General features: G+C 48.0%; 1 long non-coding RNA gene across 1 annotated transcript in view; it reads right to left on the minus strand.

Moving 5' to 3' along the window:
- LOC137614673 (uncharacterized) overlaps positions 1-14,604 on the minus strand; it is a 94,868-nt gene extending 80,264 nt beyond the window's left edge. The window contains exon 1 of the long non-coding RNA XR_011039124.1: positions 14,197-14,604. This is a non-coding gene — a long non-coding RNA (uncharacterized lncRNA). The remainder of the gene's footprint in view (positions 1-14,196) is intronic.
- Between the last annotated feature and the right edge of the window lie 3,580 nt (positions 14,605-18,184).

Genomic DNA, 18,184 nt, shown 5'->3' on the forward strand with positions numbered 1-18,184 from the left:
GTGACCGTTGACGCGCAGGAGATCGCTGACGAGCAGGAGAACGTTGACGCGTCTGAGATCACTGGCGCGCTGGGGATCGCTGGCGAGCAGGAAGACGACGCGTAGAAGACTGTGCAGGAGCTATCGGCGCGACGCGCAAAGGCGAACGCTCATGAACGGGCTTGGGAAGAGGAGGCGCGTGGGCGTGCAAGAACTCTGGATGTACGCGCAGGAGAAAGCTGACGAGCAGGATTGCGAGGGCGAGGAGGAGTTGAGTCCTTGCCCATGTCCCGAACCGGAGTTCTAGGGCGAGTGGGCGAGAATGGGCGCACAGGGCGAGTATCAGGAACTGGAAGCGCAGGTGTGCGTTGACGAGCAGGAGATCTAGTGCGCTCAGGAGACCGTTGGCGCGCTGGGCGCGCAACAGGAACAGGAGGATGTTCGTTGTCCACAAGAGCGCGCTGGTGAGCAGTGGGGCGTTGACCATCAGGAGAGCGCTGGCGATCAGGAGAGCGCTGGCGATCAGGAGAGCGCTGACGAGCAGGAGAGCGCTGGTGCGCTACTACGCGTGAACGCGCAGGGGAACCCTGACACGCAAGGGAAGCACCCACACCGTGGGCAACATCCCTTTGCCCCAAAGGGACTGGTGCCCGTCGGCTGACGAGATTAGAAAACTGCTGGCCATCTGCACAGGAAGTGGAAGGTCTGGAAGGCGTGGGAGAACGTGAACGATGCCCGGAGAGGTCTAAGGACGCGGCTGCTACAGTCTGCTCCCGGCGAGGAGAGTCCCCATCGGAGGACGGAGGAGGTGAAGACTCGAAAAGGCGCCTCTTGACACCCTTATAGGGAGACGGGAGGCCCTTGCGGCGAAGCGGACGATGAGCCTTACGGCGAAGGCGGCCACGAGGGAGGTCGTCGGGATCATCAGTCATACGAAGAGGAGTCTCAGTCAGAGCGCTCCCCCGAGGGGGAGACTTAGCCGCAGGAGAGACCGTGGGACCCCCTTCCCCCTTCGAAGGATGTACGGAAGGGGGAGGAGAGCCTTCAGCATCAGGAGCCGCAGAGGTTTGACCAGACCTGTCTGAAGCCTCTGCCACCACGACGTCGACGATAGACAGAGGATCTACCTCTGCTATCACCGGTGACTGCTTGAGAGTTAATGTGGGTAAGAGTAAGGTTATGAAATGTACGAGAAGGGAGGGTGGTGCGAGGTTGAATGTCACGTTGAATGGAGAGTTACTTGAGGAGGGGGATCAGTTTAAACACTTGGGGTCTGTTGTTGCAGCAAATGGTGGAGTGGAATCATATGTATGTCAGAGAGTGAATGAAGGATGCAGTGTCGGGGGCAGTTAAGGGAGTAGTAAAAAAATAGAGGGTTGGGCATGAATGTAAAGAGAGTTCTGTATGAGAAAGTGACTGCATCAACTGTGATGTATGGATCGGAGTTGTGGGGAATGAAAGTGACGGAGAGACAGAAATTGAATGTGTTTGAGATGAAATGTCTAAGGAGTATGGCAGGTGTATCTCGAGTAGATAGGGTTAGGAACGAAGTAGTGAGGGTGAGAACGGGTGTAAGAAATAAGTTAGCAGCTAGAGTGGATATGAATGTGTTGAGGTGGTTTGGCCATGTTGAGAGAATGGAGAATAGCCGTCTGCTAAAGAAGGTGATGACTTCAAGACTTGATGGGAGAAGTATAAAAGGAAATGACAAATTCGTAGATAATTTGTATTTTTCCTAACTATACAAACCTTAGCTATCTACATGGGGTAATTACTTCGGCGTAGCTGAAATGACGAGCCATAAAAGTTTTAACGAGGGTTTACTACCCCGCCGCTAGTTAGCGGGGCTACCCCCCCCCCCACCCCCCACACACACACCGGTGAATGCTTCACTTTGCTTAGAGGTAGGACTTATCTCGGGGAACAGGGCTGGCAGGCACATATGTGTAAATAGCTAAGGTTAGTATAGTTAGGAAAAATACAAATTATCTACGAATTTGTTATTTGTTCCGTAACTGAAATACAAACCACGCTATTTACATGGGGTGACTCAACCCTTAGGAAGGGCGGTAAGTCCCCTGCCATCCTGGCTTTGGCTTGCCCGGGGACCCCAGATTCGAGTGTGTAAGTACTCAAGAAATAAGGGGTCCCTACTCCTCGCTGGCAGCTGTGAAACTGCTGCGGCCTACATAAGCTGTGTGTGAAGGTGAGAAGTGACTCGTCCTAGGAAGTTGACCTGGAGTTCTTCAGATGGAAATCTAGGCAAGGACTCTCCCAATACCACCTCGTCAGGGTATGGGGACATGACAGTATTACATTTTAATACTAGGAACACAAGGGAGCATGGTTTACCTGCAGAGGTTCGAGGTCAGCTGTGCAGAGAACCCAGGATGCTGCTTTCTCCAAGGGAGGAGAGAATGAAGAAAAGAATAAGGGCCAGACAGATCTTTTCATTCACGCAGACTAAAACCGGGTAACAATGCCCTCAACCTTCTGCTACTTGTCCATTAAGGAGCCTGAGGTTAGACCAGCTGTTGTGCAGCCACCACAGGGCCGATAGAGAACGTATCGAGCCTCCTGTGTCAGGTCTTGCAGGTAGTGGGCCGTGAAGGTGGTCTGACGCTTCCACACCCCAGCATGAAGGACCTGCGTCACTGAATAATTCTTCTTGAAGGCCAGGGACGTAGCTATGCCCCTGACATCATGCGCTCTAGGGTGACGTGACGGAGGAGGGTCAGGATTCAAGGCCAGATGTATCACCTTGCGAATCCAGGCCGAGATGGTATTCTTGGTGACCCTCCTCTTCGTCCTCCCGGTGCTCACGAACAGGGCTCGCACCTGGGGACGAACTGCAGCTGTTCTTTTAAGATACAACCTCAGACTCCTCACTGAGCACAGTAGGAGATGGGCTGGGTCATCTATTACAGAACGGAGACTCGAAACCTGGAAAAAGTTGAACCTAGGGTCCGGCACTCCCAGATTCTGAGTCTTGGCAACAAACTCAGGGATGAAGCTGAACGTTACCTCCCCCATCCCCTTGAATGGGTAATGTCGTATGAGAGAACATGTAGCTCACCGACTTGCTTGGCCGAGGCCAAAGCTAGCAGGAAAACCGTCTTCTAGGTAAGGTGGCGATCAGAAGCCTGGCGTAATGGTTCGTAGGAAGCTCTCTTCAGAGACCTGAAAACTCGAACCACGTTCCATGGAGGAGGTTTCACTTCCGACTGAGGGCTATCCCTGCTATAGTTGTTAATTGTTTGACAGCTGCACCAAGTTTGATCATGTCAAACCGGTCTTCCTTGGAGGGCAAACACTGCAGCCCCAAGAAAGTCCCAAGCTGAAACAAATCACTATTAGACATATTCAAATCCTCCTCCGGCGGAGGAAGGGCAGCCGCCTCGCTATGGGAGGCGACTACCTCTCCCGGCCCCGGGATCGGTCAACAGCAATACGGTCTATGCTACCACTCGCCGGCCTCTCGGAAGAGACCGCTCGAGGGGGAGCTTCGGAGGAGGAAAGGGCTACGGAAGAAGAAGTCCTTGAATTTTCTCTCTTCAAAGAAGCCTCTGAATGAGAAAGATCCTTTTTGGACTTTTCTTCCGGCGCCGGGCAAACCTCTCCCACTGGGAGGTAGACCACTCCCTACATTCTATACACACATTACCACTATCACACCGCTGGCCCCTACAGTGAGGACATAAGGTGTGGGGATCGGTGTCGACCGCCAACATAAAGGTCCCACAAAGGCGGCCAGGAAGTCAGGCATGTACGCATAGTAGTAGAGGCCAACTTCAAACACACTGAAAAAGAAAAAGCAAAAAACAGATTAAATATGACAGTCAAAGCGAGGGAGAGAGCAGACAAGTCTGTTCTCTTCCCGAGCCAAAACTAAAGTGAAGCATTCACCGGTGTGTGTGAGGGGGTGGGGGGTAGCTAGCTACCCTCCCTACCCCCCGCTAACTAGCGGCGGGGTAGTAAACCCTCGTTAAAACTTTTATGGCTCGTCATTTCAGCTACGCCGAAGTAATTACCCCATGTAAATAGCGTGGTTTGTATTTCAGTTACGGAACAAAGCCAAGGTTTGGGTGGATGGATGGAGTGAAGAAAGCTCTGGGTGATAAGAGGATAGATGTGAAAGAGGCAAGAGAGCGTGCTAGAAATAGGAATGAATGGCGAGCGATTGTGACGCAGTTCCAGTAGGCTCTGCTGCTTCCTCCGGTGCCTTGGAAGACCGCGGAGGTAGGAGCAGTAGGGGATTCAGCATTATGACGCTTCATCTGTGGTGGATAACAGGGGAGGGTGGGCTGTGGCACCCCTAGCAGTACCAGCCAAACTCGGTTGAGTCCCTTGTCAGGCTGGGAGGAACGTAGAGAGGAAAGGTGCCCTTTTCTCTTTTCCGTTTCGTTTGATCTCGGCTAACCCCCCAAAATTGGGGGAAGTGCCTTGGTATATGTATGTAGCCTATGTAGTTTTACTATTTTGTTAGCGTACGCAGCTCAACATTACTGCTTGCCAGTACATACGAGCTTGATGTTTTATTTTCATGCGAACGTAAGCGAGCTAATGACGGAACAAGAACCATTATATATAGTGTTGCTAAAGTTATTAACTTCTAGGTTAGGTTAGGTTCTGTACCCTTTTTGTACCTTTTTATATATTGTGTAAAGGGTATAAGGAAAAATGCTTTAAAATACACATGCTAATATTACCGTAGCATTGCTAATATCGTAACGTTGGTAACGATGTGTAACATTGGTAACGTTGCTAATGTTAGCGTTCGCAGTACATACGTGAGTGAAGTGACACGGAATTTGAACAAGTCATTATATTTAAACATTTTAACAGAATATATGTAACAAAAGACATTATATTTAAACATTTAGCAAAAAAATATGACAAATTCGGAGATAATTTGTATTTTTCCAAACCATAAAAACCTTAGCTATTTACATAGGGTATTACTTTCGGCGTAGCTGAAATGACGAGCCATTAGATTTTAAAGAGGGTTAAACTACCCCCGCGCTAGTTAGCACGGGGGTAGGGGAGGGGTAGCTAGCTACCCCTCCCCCCCACACTGGTGAGCTGCCTCACTTCACTTAGAGAGGTAGGACTTGTCTTGGGGGACAGGGCTGGCGGGCAAATACAGTATGTGTAAATAGCTAAGGTTTGTATGGTTAGGAAAAATACAAATTATCTCCGAATTTGTCATTTGTTCCGTAACCGCTCGCCATTCATAGGAATGAATGGCGAGCGATTGTGACGCAGTTCCGGTAGGCCCTGCTGCTTCCTCTGGTGCCTTAGATGACCGCGGAGGTAGCAGCAGTAGGGGACTCAGCAGTATGAAGCTTCATCTGTGGTGGAAATGTGGGAGGTTGGGCTGTGGCACCCTAGCAGTACCAGCTGAACTCGGCTGAGTCCCTGGTTTGGCTGGAGGAACGTAGAGAGTAGAGGTCCCCCTTCTTTGTTTTGTTTCTTGTTGATGTCGGCTACCCCCCAAAATTGGGGGAAGTGCCTTTGGTATATGTATGTGTCCGTAACCGTAATACAAACCACGTTATTTACAAAGGGTGACTTACCCTTAGGTAGGGTGGAAAGTCCCCAGCCTTACAGGCTTTGGCTTACCCGGGGATTCAGAATCCGAGTGAGCAGCACTCGAGAAAAAGAGTCCCTGCACCTCGCAAGTTTCTTGCTACGCAAGAAACGTACGGCCTACATAAGCTTGTGTGTGGAGGGAAGAAGTGTGACTTGTCCTAGGAAGTCGACCGGAAGTCCTTTAGCTGGAATTCTAGGCTAGGACGTTCCCAATACCAACTCGTCAGGGTATGGGGGACGCGACAGTATTAACTTAATACTAGGAACACAAGGAAGCATGGTTTACTTGCAGAGGTTTGAGGTCAGCTATGCAGAGAACCCAGGATGCTGCTTTCCCCAAGAGAGGGCAGGATGAAGAAAGAAGTAAGGGCCAGACATACTTCTTTCATCCATGCAGTCTAAAACTGGGTAACAGTGCCCTCAACCTTCTGCTACCTGTCCATTAAGGAGCCTGAGGTTAGACCAGCTGTTGTGTAGCCACCACAGGGCCGATAGAAAACATATCGAGGCTCCTGTGGGTCACGTCCTGCAGGTAGTGGGCTGTGAAGGTCGTTTGACGCTTCCAGACTCTAGCTTGTAGCACCTGCATCACAGAGTAGTTCCTCTTGAAGGCCAGGGACGTTGCGATGCCTCTGACATCGTGTGCTCTAAGGCGACGTGATGGAGGAGGGTCTGGATTCAGGGCGTGATGAATGACCCTTTGACTCCAGGCTGAAAAGGCATTTTTGATGACCCTCCTCTCCGTCCTCCCTGTGCTCCCAAACAGGGCTTGCACGTGAGGACAAACTGCAGCTGTTCTTTAAGATAACCCTTCCGACTCCTTACTGGGCATAGTGGGAGAAGGTCTGGGTCATCTGTTACAGAACGGAGACTCGAAATCCTGAAGGAGTCGAACTGAAGGTCCGGGACTCCAAGATTTTGAGTCTAGTAACCAACTCAGGGACGAACCTGAACGTTACCTCCACCTATCCTCTTGAATGGGCGACGTCGTACGAGAGACCATGAAGTTCGCTGACACGCTTGGCCGAGGCCAGAGCGAGCAGGAGCACCGTCTTCCAAGACAAGGTGACGATCAGAAGCCTGGCATAGTGGTTCGCAAGGAGATCTCTTAAGAGCCCTAAGAGCCCGAACCATGTTCCACGGAGGAGGTCTCACTTCCGACTGGGGGCAGGTAAGTTCGTAGTTTCGTATGAGGAAGAAAGATCCAGCGAGGAGGAAATGTCTATTCCTTTCAGCCTGAAGGCCAGGCTTAAGGCTGAGCGATAGGCTTCCACCGCCGAGAGCGAAAGACGCATTTCCTCCCGCCGATATACTGTATAATAACTCCGCTATTGCTGGAATAGTGGCATCAAGGGGAGAGGTACCTCTCCCACGACACCAACCACAGAAGACTCTTCACTTTGCCTGGTAGACCCCTGTGGATGACTTTCGCAGGTGTCGAGACATCCGCTCCGCAACTTGTTGCGGAACGCCTCTCTCTGTGAGCAGATGCTGGATGGTCTCCAGGCGTGAAGCCGAAGCGATGCTACGGCTTGTGGTCGATGTTGCAGTGTGGTTGTTTGAGTAGCTCGTGTCGTGGGGGAAGCTCTCTCAGGAGTTCCGTCAGGAGATGCAAAAGTTCCGGGAACCACTCTGCATGATGCCGCAGCAGAGCTATCAGTCATCGACAGGTTGACCGATAGTCTGGTCTTGTTGAGCCCCCTTCTCAACAGACAGAACGGTGGGAAGACGTAGATGTTGTCCCACCATTGTAGGAAGGCATCTTGCCAGAGTGCATTGGGGTCTGGGACTGGGGAGTAGTACAGCGGCAGCTTGAAATTCAAGGCTATCGCAAACAGGTCCACAAGGTCAGGACTTGTTGGCTACCAGGGGGGGGGCCGAAGACCACTCGGTACTCTCTATCTGTGAGGCCCTGCTCAGACTGTCGGAGAGCACATTCCTTTGCCCGGAATGAAGCGAGCCGATAGGGTATTGAGTGGACTTTGGTTCATCTCAGTATCTCTACTGCAAAGATGAGCAAGCTATTATGAAAAGGTACCTCTCTGCTTGTTGAAAAAAGCCACTACCGTGGAGTTGTCGTTCACAGAGTGACTCGCCAGGGTCTGTTGGAAGTGTTGAAGGGCCAGAATATGGCCTTCACTCCTAGCAGATTGATGTGGAGGTACCCTTCTGGTTCTGACCATAGGCCTGATTCAGAACGTGCACCCCACCCCGCCATTCTTTTGACGACAGCATCAACTGCGGGGGAAGGACGAGAAGATTCATTCCCTTGCAAAGATTTCCGTAGGTCAACTACCACTGCAGGTCCATTCGTTTCGCAGGTCCCAAAGGGACCAGAATGTCCGGGGAATCTTTGTCTTGATTCCACCGGGACTTGGGCCGCCAATGCAGGGATCTCATCCTGAGGCGGCCGTTTGGAACTAGCCTGGTCAAGGAGGAAAGGTGACCTAGGAGGCGTAACCAAGATTGGGCTGGAAGCTCTCCTCGCCTGGGGAAAGGTTCGGCGACTCTCCTCAGCCTTGCTATCCTGTCATCTGATGGGAAGGCTTGGGGATTGGAGTCTAATATCATGCCTAGATATCCCAGTTGTTGAGATGGAAGCAGAGAAGACTTCTCGAGAATTACCATGATCCCTAGATCTTGGCAAAGTCCCTGAAGCTTGTCTCGGTGTCGAAGAAGGGTCGATTCCGAGAATGCCTGGGTTAGCCAGTCATCCAGAAAGCGAAGGAGATGGATGCCGCTCCTGTGTGGCCATGAAGATATCAGGGTGAACATTCTGGTGAACACCTGTGGTGCTGTGGAGAGATCGAAACACAGCACCTTGAACTGGTATATCTTGTTGTCTAGGCTGAATTTCAAGTACTTCCTGGAAGACGCATGGATTGGGATCTGGAAGTACCCATCCTTTAGATCCAGTGTGCACATGAATTCTTGTGGTCTCACTACAAGCCTGATCGACTCTGCTGTTCCACGCTGAACGAAGTTTGTTTGACAAACTTGTTCAGGGCTGAGAGGTCGATGACAGGTCTCCAGCCTTCAGACGCTTTCTTACAAGAAAGAGTCGACTGAAGAAGCCGGGGGGGGGGAGCCGTCGATGACCTTTTGGAGAGCATCCTTCTAGAGCATGGTCTCGACTTCTGCCCGAAGGGCTAGCCCCTTTGCCAATCCCATGGCATAGGAGCTCAGCGACACTGGATTCGCTGTCAGTGGAGGTAGAGATGTAATGGGACGCGATATCCTTGGCTGTTCAAGGAGATCGTGCAGGAATCGGCCCCGAGTTGCTGCTACCTGAACGCGCAACCTTAGGCATCCCCCCACTGGGGACCATGCAGGGGGGTTGCCAATCCTAGCGTTTGCGGCCTCGACCGCTCCCTCTAGGATTATTGCCTCCCCAGGACTTCCCGCCCTTCTTGTCTCTGACAGGAGGGGGCTGCTGTTTAGACACCTTGTCTTAGCTGCCGGGGCCGGTTCCGATGTCCTAGGCTGACGAGGCTGTTGTTGTTGAGGCGCTGGAGGCTTGTAGGGTCTGGATGTAAGCGCCTTTGGAGGAGCGAATCGTGATTCGACTTTCTCCACCTCTCAGCTGTCCGTTCCCCGTCCTTGGGCTCAAAACAAGGTCTTTCCAAGGATGGAAGAGTGTCTGAGCTTGCCGACATCCATGGATGGGACTTCCGAGAGGAACCTCTCGGTCACTGCATCTCAATGCTTCAACATCGAGTTTGCCCACAAGTTCTAAACTTGGTGAGCCGGGAAACGATGGTGTTCGTGCCCGAGAGGAGGAAAGTTTCCATGACCTTCCTGGAACTCTCCTTGGACATATTCTCGGATCGCAACAGGATGCCCAAAGATCGAAGCCAGACGACCAGCCACGAAGTGGCCTACATGGCGCACACTGCGGCTTTCTCCTGGCTTAAGATCTCCGAAGTCGAGAGTGTCACCTGCCGGGCGGAGAATTTCTCGAGAGAAAAATTCCCTGGTAAGCCCCTTCCACGGAATGGTGGAGAGGAAGGGCTAAACCAGGTTCCCCCATGATCTCGAAGTACCTCCTCTGCTGACGGCTGACAGACGCAGTGTCAGTGACTCCCGCTGGAGGGAAGGGGATTGGACGATCCTGAGGAGTAGAGATGATGGGGCCTGCCTGAAAAGAAGGAGAAAAATGTTGCCCAGACCTCTCTGAAGCTTCTTCCTGCTCCTGCACGTGCGCTGCTTTGCGTCTACAGGTGAGAGATCGTGCCGACAATGATCTGGAAGTACGCGCTCCAGAAGACTCGCAAGGTTGCCCGTGTTGCGAAACCCGACGGGAATCGCGGACGAAATCGCGCTAGCGCTCGCGCGATGGAAAACCGTTGGTTCGCGCGCGGGCGAACATGGGTGCACATGTGCGCGGGCGCGCGGTCACAAGGGCGAGCGCAGGTGGCCGGGAGACCGATGGCGCGTAAGCGAGCGATGGCGCGTCTTTGCGAGCGAGGGCGCGTTGGCGAGCGATGGCACGTTGGCAAGCGATGGCGCGTAGCAACCGATCGCGTACAGGAGTTAACGCGTTGGCTCGTAGGAAACCTACGACGATTGAAGCGTTGGCGCGTTGAAAACGCTTGCGCGCAGGCGAAGAATCGCGCGGGCACTTAGGAGATCGCTGGCGCGCAAGGAGAGCCCAGGGGTGCCTGTGAGCGCCCGTGCGCTAGCTTAGGTGTCTCCTGGGCGGCGCGGTGTGAAGTGGAAGCGTGCTGGCGCGTCGGCGCGCTGGAACTGGAACCGCGCGTGGGTGCGCTTAGCGCGAAACTCCAGAAGGGTACTGCGAGTACAGAAGAACCTGTGAGCGCCTGTGCGCTAGCGTAGGAACTTCTTGAATTGCGTGCGACAAGGCAGGAACCGGGCAATCGTAGGCGCGTAGTTGCGTGGCCAAAAGATATCAGCGAGGGTGCAGAACCAGAGAGATCGTCGGCAAGGAGGCGAAGGAATAAACTCCTTGCCTGCGCCCAGATCCGAAGATCGTGGGTGCATGGGCGAACGTTGGTGCGTATTGCGCACATCAGGAAAGGGGGCGCAGATGTGCGCTGGCAAGCAGGTGAACGTGGAGTTCAGCAAAGAAATAATCTCCCTGCTTGCGCCCAGATCCGGAGATCGTGGGCGCGAGGGCGAACGTTGGCGCGCATTGCGCACATCAGAAAAGGGCGATCAGATGTGCGACGGCGAGCAGGCGATCGTGGGCGTTCAGGAAACCGTTGGTGCACAAGGCGCGTAGCCGCCCAGAAGGTCCCAGAAGCGTTGGCGATCAGGAGATCTACGGCAAGACTCAGCTACAGGAGATCGCTGGAGTGTTGATTCAGCAGAAGACTGGTCCACAGCAGGAGAGTATTTGCGAACTACTGCGCACGAGCGCGCAGGAGAACGAGGTTGCACAGGTAAAAACCTGCCACTAAGGGACTTTCTCACCTTGTGAAATAAGCCCTTTGCCCCGAAGGGACCGGTGCCCGTCGGGGTGGAGTGGCCCCCACTGCGCATCTGAGTCAGGAACGGAGATGGAAGACAAGAAGGTCTGGCAGGTGTCGGAGATCGCGAACGATCTGCCGAAAGGTCTAGCGAAGCAGCTGTAACGGTCTGTTCTCGTCGAGGAGGATCCTCTGCGGCTGAAGATGAAGATGACCACAAACAGGAGAACAATCATCAGTCCTCCAAAGAGGAGTCTGTTAGTGAACTCCCCCGAGGGGGAGAGACACTCGAAGGAGAGACCGTTGGACTCAGCTGGCCCCTCGAAGGATGTTCGGAGGGGGGAACTGAGCCTTCAGCAACATCAGCAACAACAGCAGGGGAGTCCTCCGAAGAGAAGTCTCTATGAGTGTCCTTCTCGTGAACGAGAGAGGAGAACACTACGTAGAAGAGACCAGAAGAACTGATGAAGGTACCCCTTAGGGCCGTTGGATCAGCAAGCTGACCATAAAGAGAAACCCTCCGAAGAGGTGCTCCTGCAGCTGGCCAGCCCCTTGAGCGTAGCTGCAAGTGCGACCGCTCAGCACCAAGAGCATAATCGCACAAATTCCATGGTCCAGCCTTGCAACCGCTCAGCCCCTAGAGCATGGTTACAAAAGCGGTCGCTCAGCACCAAGAGCATAACCGCCCAAGGACCAGGAAAAAACCAACCAGGAATTATTAAGGTAAGAGAAGTTGCCCCCCCCATGAAGGGGAAAAACTTATACCTGGGAAGGGAACCTCCCTCGGAAGGGAAGTTACCCACCTATGGAGGCGAACCTCCTGAGCGTTTTAAATGAACTAAGGAGCTGACAGTTGTCACTGGAGAACTTCTAGGAGAAGGGAACACGCACATGACGAAGTCGTAGAGGAGGCGGCAACAGCAGACTTCCCAGGCCCAAACAGGACAGCTCTGCTTCATTGGCACATTAGGCAACGAAAAAACTAGATAGTTAACTGTGAAAATAAAATAATTAGTTAACATTTATTCCCCCGGGGGAACTCCGAAGAGGAACCCCGAGGGAAAAGAACATAAGAATTACGCACCAGGAATGCGCCCTCCTCCCCCACTGACACTCACGGGAAGGGGGGGAAGGCGGAGAACTGTAACAAAAACAGAATTATACCAATTATAATTATGTAATTCATCTAAGAAAGTTCACTAATAGTAAGAACTAATGAACCCCGAAGGGAAGCATTCTACACAGAAGCTGATAAGTTAACAAATACAATTAGATTTGATTCAAAATAATTGAGACAAAATAAACGGAGTAGCAACTCAACCCGCAACAGGAAGGAAGCTACCGTAATACGTAGTAGTAATAAAAGGGTGAACGACCTCAAGAGAGAGAGAGAGAGACCGTAGTCAAACTAAACTCCCATGTTCATTACACTAAAGGACCAAGTTCCCGGTAGGGAAGGAGGAACAATGGAGAAACAGATTAATAAATAAAGTCCAGCGATGACGATTCCCCACGGCGCCCGCCGAAGGGAAGACCGAAGGACCAAGGGAGAGATCGCAACCCATGAAATGTCACCGTGGGGGCCTGGAACCACATGGAGATGTTGTCGTACAATTGAGTGGACTTCCTACACACACACACAGCACAAACACTGAAAAGGAAACTTACTGTATTTCTATACTCAAATATATACATAAACATAAGAATGTTTACATATATATTAGGTATAAGAAAAGTAAGTAATTAAGTAAAGACAAAACATTAATGGCTGCCATGCGAGGATGGGACAGAGATGTCTGCTCATCGTCCGAGCCAAAAGTGAAGAGAGGCAGCTCACCAGTGTGTGGGGGGGAGGGGTAGCTAGCTACCCCTCCCCTACCCCCATGCTAACTAGCGCGGGGGTAGTTTAACCCTCGTTAAAATCTAATGGCTCGTCATTTCAGCTACGCCGAAAGTAATACCCTATGTAAATAGCATGGTTTGTATTTCGGTTACGGAACACATATGTTTTCCTGTAGGAAATAACGTGATTTAACCGGTTTTCACCTTCATTTCATCCATAATAACAGCAACCAGTTCCTCTACTTAAAGTTAGAGGAATTGGTCGTTCTTTTTGTTTGCAGTTGAAATGAAGGTCAAATTGGGTCAAATCACATTATTTACTAAAGGAAAACATATATTTTTCTGAACGGAATCAGAATCTGTAATACAGTAAAACTTTACCCCCTACTGTGTGTACTCCATGTAGGATATTGTTGCAGTTACCTGTTAAGAGAAACAATAACAGATAGAGTAATTTTTTTGGGGGGGTGGGGAGGGGCACTCAAGACTTAACAAAAATACTGTAAGAAATTAATAAAATTGACACTGTAAGGACAGTGAGACAAGCGTCACCAAGATCAACTGATACTTTATTCAAATGTGCGTGGGAGTATATTACAAGAAGCGGACGGAAAGGTAGGATGGCGCTGGCGCCAAATCAGATTGAATTGCCCGCCAAAATATATGTGTTTTCTTACACTTACAAATATACGAATTATGAGTTAACAGAAACATGTAATGAAATAATACATATGTCAAAATGTAGCTCTGATAGAACGGAATACATATACATGGGAAACCACGGTGTGGCGAAAAGAGAACTCAAATAAATAAACAGTTTGTTGATTTTCTGGACGACGAAGGGAGCGGTGTCCTTACAACACTTTTGAAAGTAATGGGTATTTTCCCTAACATACAAACAATTGGACTTTTTTTTTCACACAAACCCTTGTTCATTGTATTGTTAGTTAATTAAACCAACATACTCGTATATACAATAAAATATAATTGACGACAATAGGAAGGATTAATGTTTCCCTTGCGAGCATACCCAGCAGGCCTGGTAACCCAATGATTTCAGCACGTATAAGTTAGGTCAGTGATTCTTGGATACCTTCTGCAAGCTTCACTCTACATTGGGTATATTTCACCCGATAGCCAAGCCAGAATTGTGTGCTACTCTCATACAAAATGAAGGCAGCAGCAGCATTACATCACGTTTAACCAAAGAAGAAAACCTGTAATATTAATACTAATCACCGGAGTCTAATTCAATTGGGAGCCTATGGACTAACCTACAGTATGCATATGCCCCACCAAGCACAGGATCAAATCAACCACGTCTAGAAAACAAACAATTAACAAGTCTACTTACATTCCAATAGTGTTCCTTAAAGTTAATGTAACACACCTAAACGACTTTACAGACTCGGCATCACGAGCACTCTGGGTGTATTCGGCTTCATAATAAACACGAGAAATTGATTGACGTATACCAATATGGGACAAATTCAACGTTTGCACATTCAATAAGTCTACTATTGACGTTTCCGACATTTCAACATTACACCAAGTAACTCTCCTGAGAGAGTATACTGAAACCGCGGTTGTTCGTAGCAGATAGTTCCGTTTAAATCAAAACAAATATGCCCCTCCCACACACACCACTAGGGTAGGCTCTCTTCTCTTCTTCACACGCACCTAAGCACACAAATTGACATAATGTTAGCCAAGTAAACGAAGAAAAATCAACTGTTGAGATCTAAAATTATATTATGATCAACAACACAATTTGAATACAAGAAAGAACAAAGCAAGAATTTTAAGAACTAAAAAAGAAGTAAGATACCGTAGGTCAAATGAAGTATTTCAATGGATAAATTACACGAGTAGGCCAAGAAATCACAAAAAGTATGCCAATAGATAAAAAAGTAGAATTGCATTTAATCGTTAAAGAAACGGCAGAGAAGTTACCGAAAGAATGCAAGGATGTTACCTTCGCTGAACAGACGTAGCCTACATGAACAATCCTAGTTGAACGATGGAATAAAAAATGAGATGAAATGACTGAGCCAGGACACAATAATAATGAAAATATTAGTCAATAAATTTGACCCGAAACAGTGCAAAAAGTAATTCAGAGAATAAAAAATTGTTCTCTTTAAAAAAATGGACCGCCAGCTACGGCCAGTGGTGATGTTAGGGGGGAGGGGGTGAGGGCCAGGGGCCTCCCAGTTTTTCAGATGGCCGTCTGGTTGGCCCCCTCAATTTTCTATATCCTATCTTTTAAATTATATATATATATATATATATATATATATATATATATATATATATATATATATATATATATATATATATATATATATATATATATATATATATATATATATATATATATATATTGTGGGAAATAATTCCGGGAAAGGCCTCTCCGTTTCTGATTTCCGGACCCGAGCCTGAAGGATAGAGCGCCAACACTCTTACACTTGACAAACTAGAGAACCGCAACGAAGACGGTTTGCTTTCCCTACACACGTTTAAGTCCAAAGATTATTCTATACCGGGACTGTCGGCACCGATATCACCTTGATGTTCAGACGCTACTCCAGGGCGCAGAATAGTAAATCCCAATCAAGTGTGGTTGGACTGAACCAGTTACATTAACGACAGTTTCACAAAGAGTTAGGGGGAGCAGTACTGTAAAAGTCAAAACGTCCCAAGGACCACCGGGAGGTAATACCGTAGAACATTACAATAAAGGATTGACACCGATAGCTTTAGATTGACGTAAATATAAACTTACCCTTAAGTCATACCTCACCTCATGTGATAACTCATTTAGTCATTTCAAAATGTAAAGGTCAAGTTAAAAACAGTTAATAATTTTAACCTAAAAATAGCGTTTATTTCCACAAAGTACAACAGGAATTTTCACCTAACTGACACAGGAAAAAACAGAAAAAAACTACCTAATTTAAATTTGAATAAAGACCGCATGGCATATAAAAAATGAAAAAATGCCAAGAAAATGGTCAAATCCATTAAATCGTAAATCATTAATCAAATAACTAATCAACCAATGAAAGTAAAAATGGTGACTGAAATAATACCAAAAGTTCTACTCACTACTTTGAACACATTCCTCTCGGGCAATAAAATTTCAAACTTGATAGAGGGGAACGGGAACACAACTTATGTTAATGGACACGCCACGAATGATTAAACCGGACAGTTTGAACATGACTTCCTAGCTAAATGTGCACATCGTTAAATAAAGGCTAGAAAAAGAGGGGGGGACAGTTCCTTGGCCAAGGTTGAGCACCGTTAATTAGTACTCATGCTCTTGAGGGTTGATTGTAGACTAGTAGAAGCATCTTGTGAACTGTTAAGAACACGGTGCATCTTCAGTTCTGCACTGACGTGTTTTGTCTTCGTATGCCTATCTTCTAAATAATGGCTCAAAGTAAGGCATACTGTTGGTCAGTAACTGGTTGACCAACAGGTAGTTGAACCGACGCCTTTGTTAAAACGACGTCTCAGATGAAGAGGCTATGCCTACGTCCGCCTTCCACGCATCCTGGTTTTTAAGTGGGCCGCTCGCACGCTTCTGCCTCCCGCCGCTGAGCTAGTTCGAGCTGGTCGAATCTTCTTCTTCAAATTTCCATGAGTACGTGGTTTGCTGAAGGGTGCTTCTTCTTCAAATTTCCATGAGTACGTGGTTTGCTGAAGGGTGCTTTTTATAAATACAAAGATCATTCTTGAAACTCCAGGGGAAAGTAGAACCTCTACATACAATTGTCCTAACATACAAATTTTCCAACATACGAAGTAAAATTTGACCAAATTTCTGTCTCGACACCCGAAGTAATGCTCCAGCATCCGATGTAGATCTTGTTCACGCCGGTAGATGGCAGCACGTAAGAGGGACGCCATTGAGCGTCGAGTGCTCTGTTCTCTGTTCTTGTGTGTATTGTGTGGTTGTCCTCTGTTTGGTCTGTTATTAACAGTGCTTATTTTCTTCCTTTTCTCACATTTCCTTTTTGCTTTTACCTATAATCATGGTGCCCAAGAAGCTAAGTTTCAGTACAGGTAGTGGTGAGAAAAGGAAGAAGGCAATTCTTTCATTAGAATTGAAGCAAGAAATTATAGAAAAACATGAGAGCAGTGTGCATGTGAGTGATATGGCTAAACAATATGGCCGGAATAGGCCTATGATCTCGACGATCATCAAGCAGAAGGCAGCCATTAAAACAGATAAACAATCGAAGGGGATCACCATTATTACAAGACATCGTAGCAATACCCTGGAAGAGATAGAACGCCTTTTGTTGATAGGGATAAAGGATAAAGAGATTGTTGACAACGATCATTTGTGAGAAGGGCCAGCGTGATGAACAGAAAGAAAGAAAAAAGTGAAGTAAAGAAAACCAAGATAGCATTAACAAGCTCTTTTAAAAAAGTCTTCTCTCTTTTTCTGTTTCTCTCTAAACATAGCATTAACATGTTCTTTAAATAAAATCTCTCTCTCTCTCTCTCTCTCTCTCTCTCTCTCTCTCTCTCTCTCTCTCTCTCTCTCTCTCTCTCTCTCTCTTTCTCTCTTCTCGCTGTTATAATGTTACTGGCATCTATTATTTTTTTCCGAGAGAGAGAGAGAGAGAGAGAGAGAGAGAGAGAGAGATTAAACAAAAATGTGTTTAGAGTACATATGATTTTTAACAGCGTTAACGAGTTGAAAAACAATTAAATGTAACTAAGAAAGTATTAACAGCTAATCTGAATTCCTTTATTAACTAAAACAAATATTGATACAAACACACTCGTGTGCGTATGCATAAACACACACACAGAGGTGCAAGAATTGCTAAGCAGTAAGAGATAGACGGTCGGGGAGGAGGTAGAGATGGTGACTGCGATAACATACCGTAACTCGTCACTGAAAGTGATGAAAATTAAAAATCAAAAGAAAAAAAATGTAAAAAATATGAAATATAAAAATAAAAAAAAATAAATAAGCTAAGTTAGATTAAAGTTTCCATAGTGTAAGTTACGGTACGTTATCGCAGTCACCATCTCTACCTCCTCGCCGATCGTGTCATCTCCTGCATGTGTGCGTTTGTTTGCACATACGCACAAGAGTGTGTTTGTATCAATATCAATATTTGTTTTAGTTAACCCTTAGCGCTCGAGGCCCGGCTCCCAGCCGGCTTTCCCGAATGGTAGGTTCCGACCGAAGCCCGGCTCCCAGCCGGCACGTATTATAATTGCTTTAGGAGGCAAACTAATAATGTTTCCTTCTTGTAAGAATCCCAAAATAAAACTTGGTTTTATATCTTTCAAGAAATGTTATTTTTGTGAACAAA

The sequence above is a fragment of the Palaemon carinicauda genome, chromosome 21, assembly GCF_036898095.1.
Source record: "Palaemon carinicauda isolate YSFRI2023 chromosome 21, ASM3689809v2, whole genome shotgun sequence".
In the NCBI taxonomy this organism is placed as follows: Eukaryota; Metazoa; Arthropoda; class Malacostraca; order Decapoda; family Palaemonidae; genus Palaemon; species Palaemon carinicauda.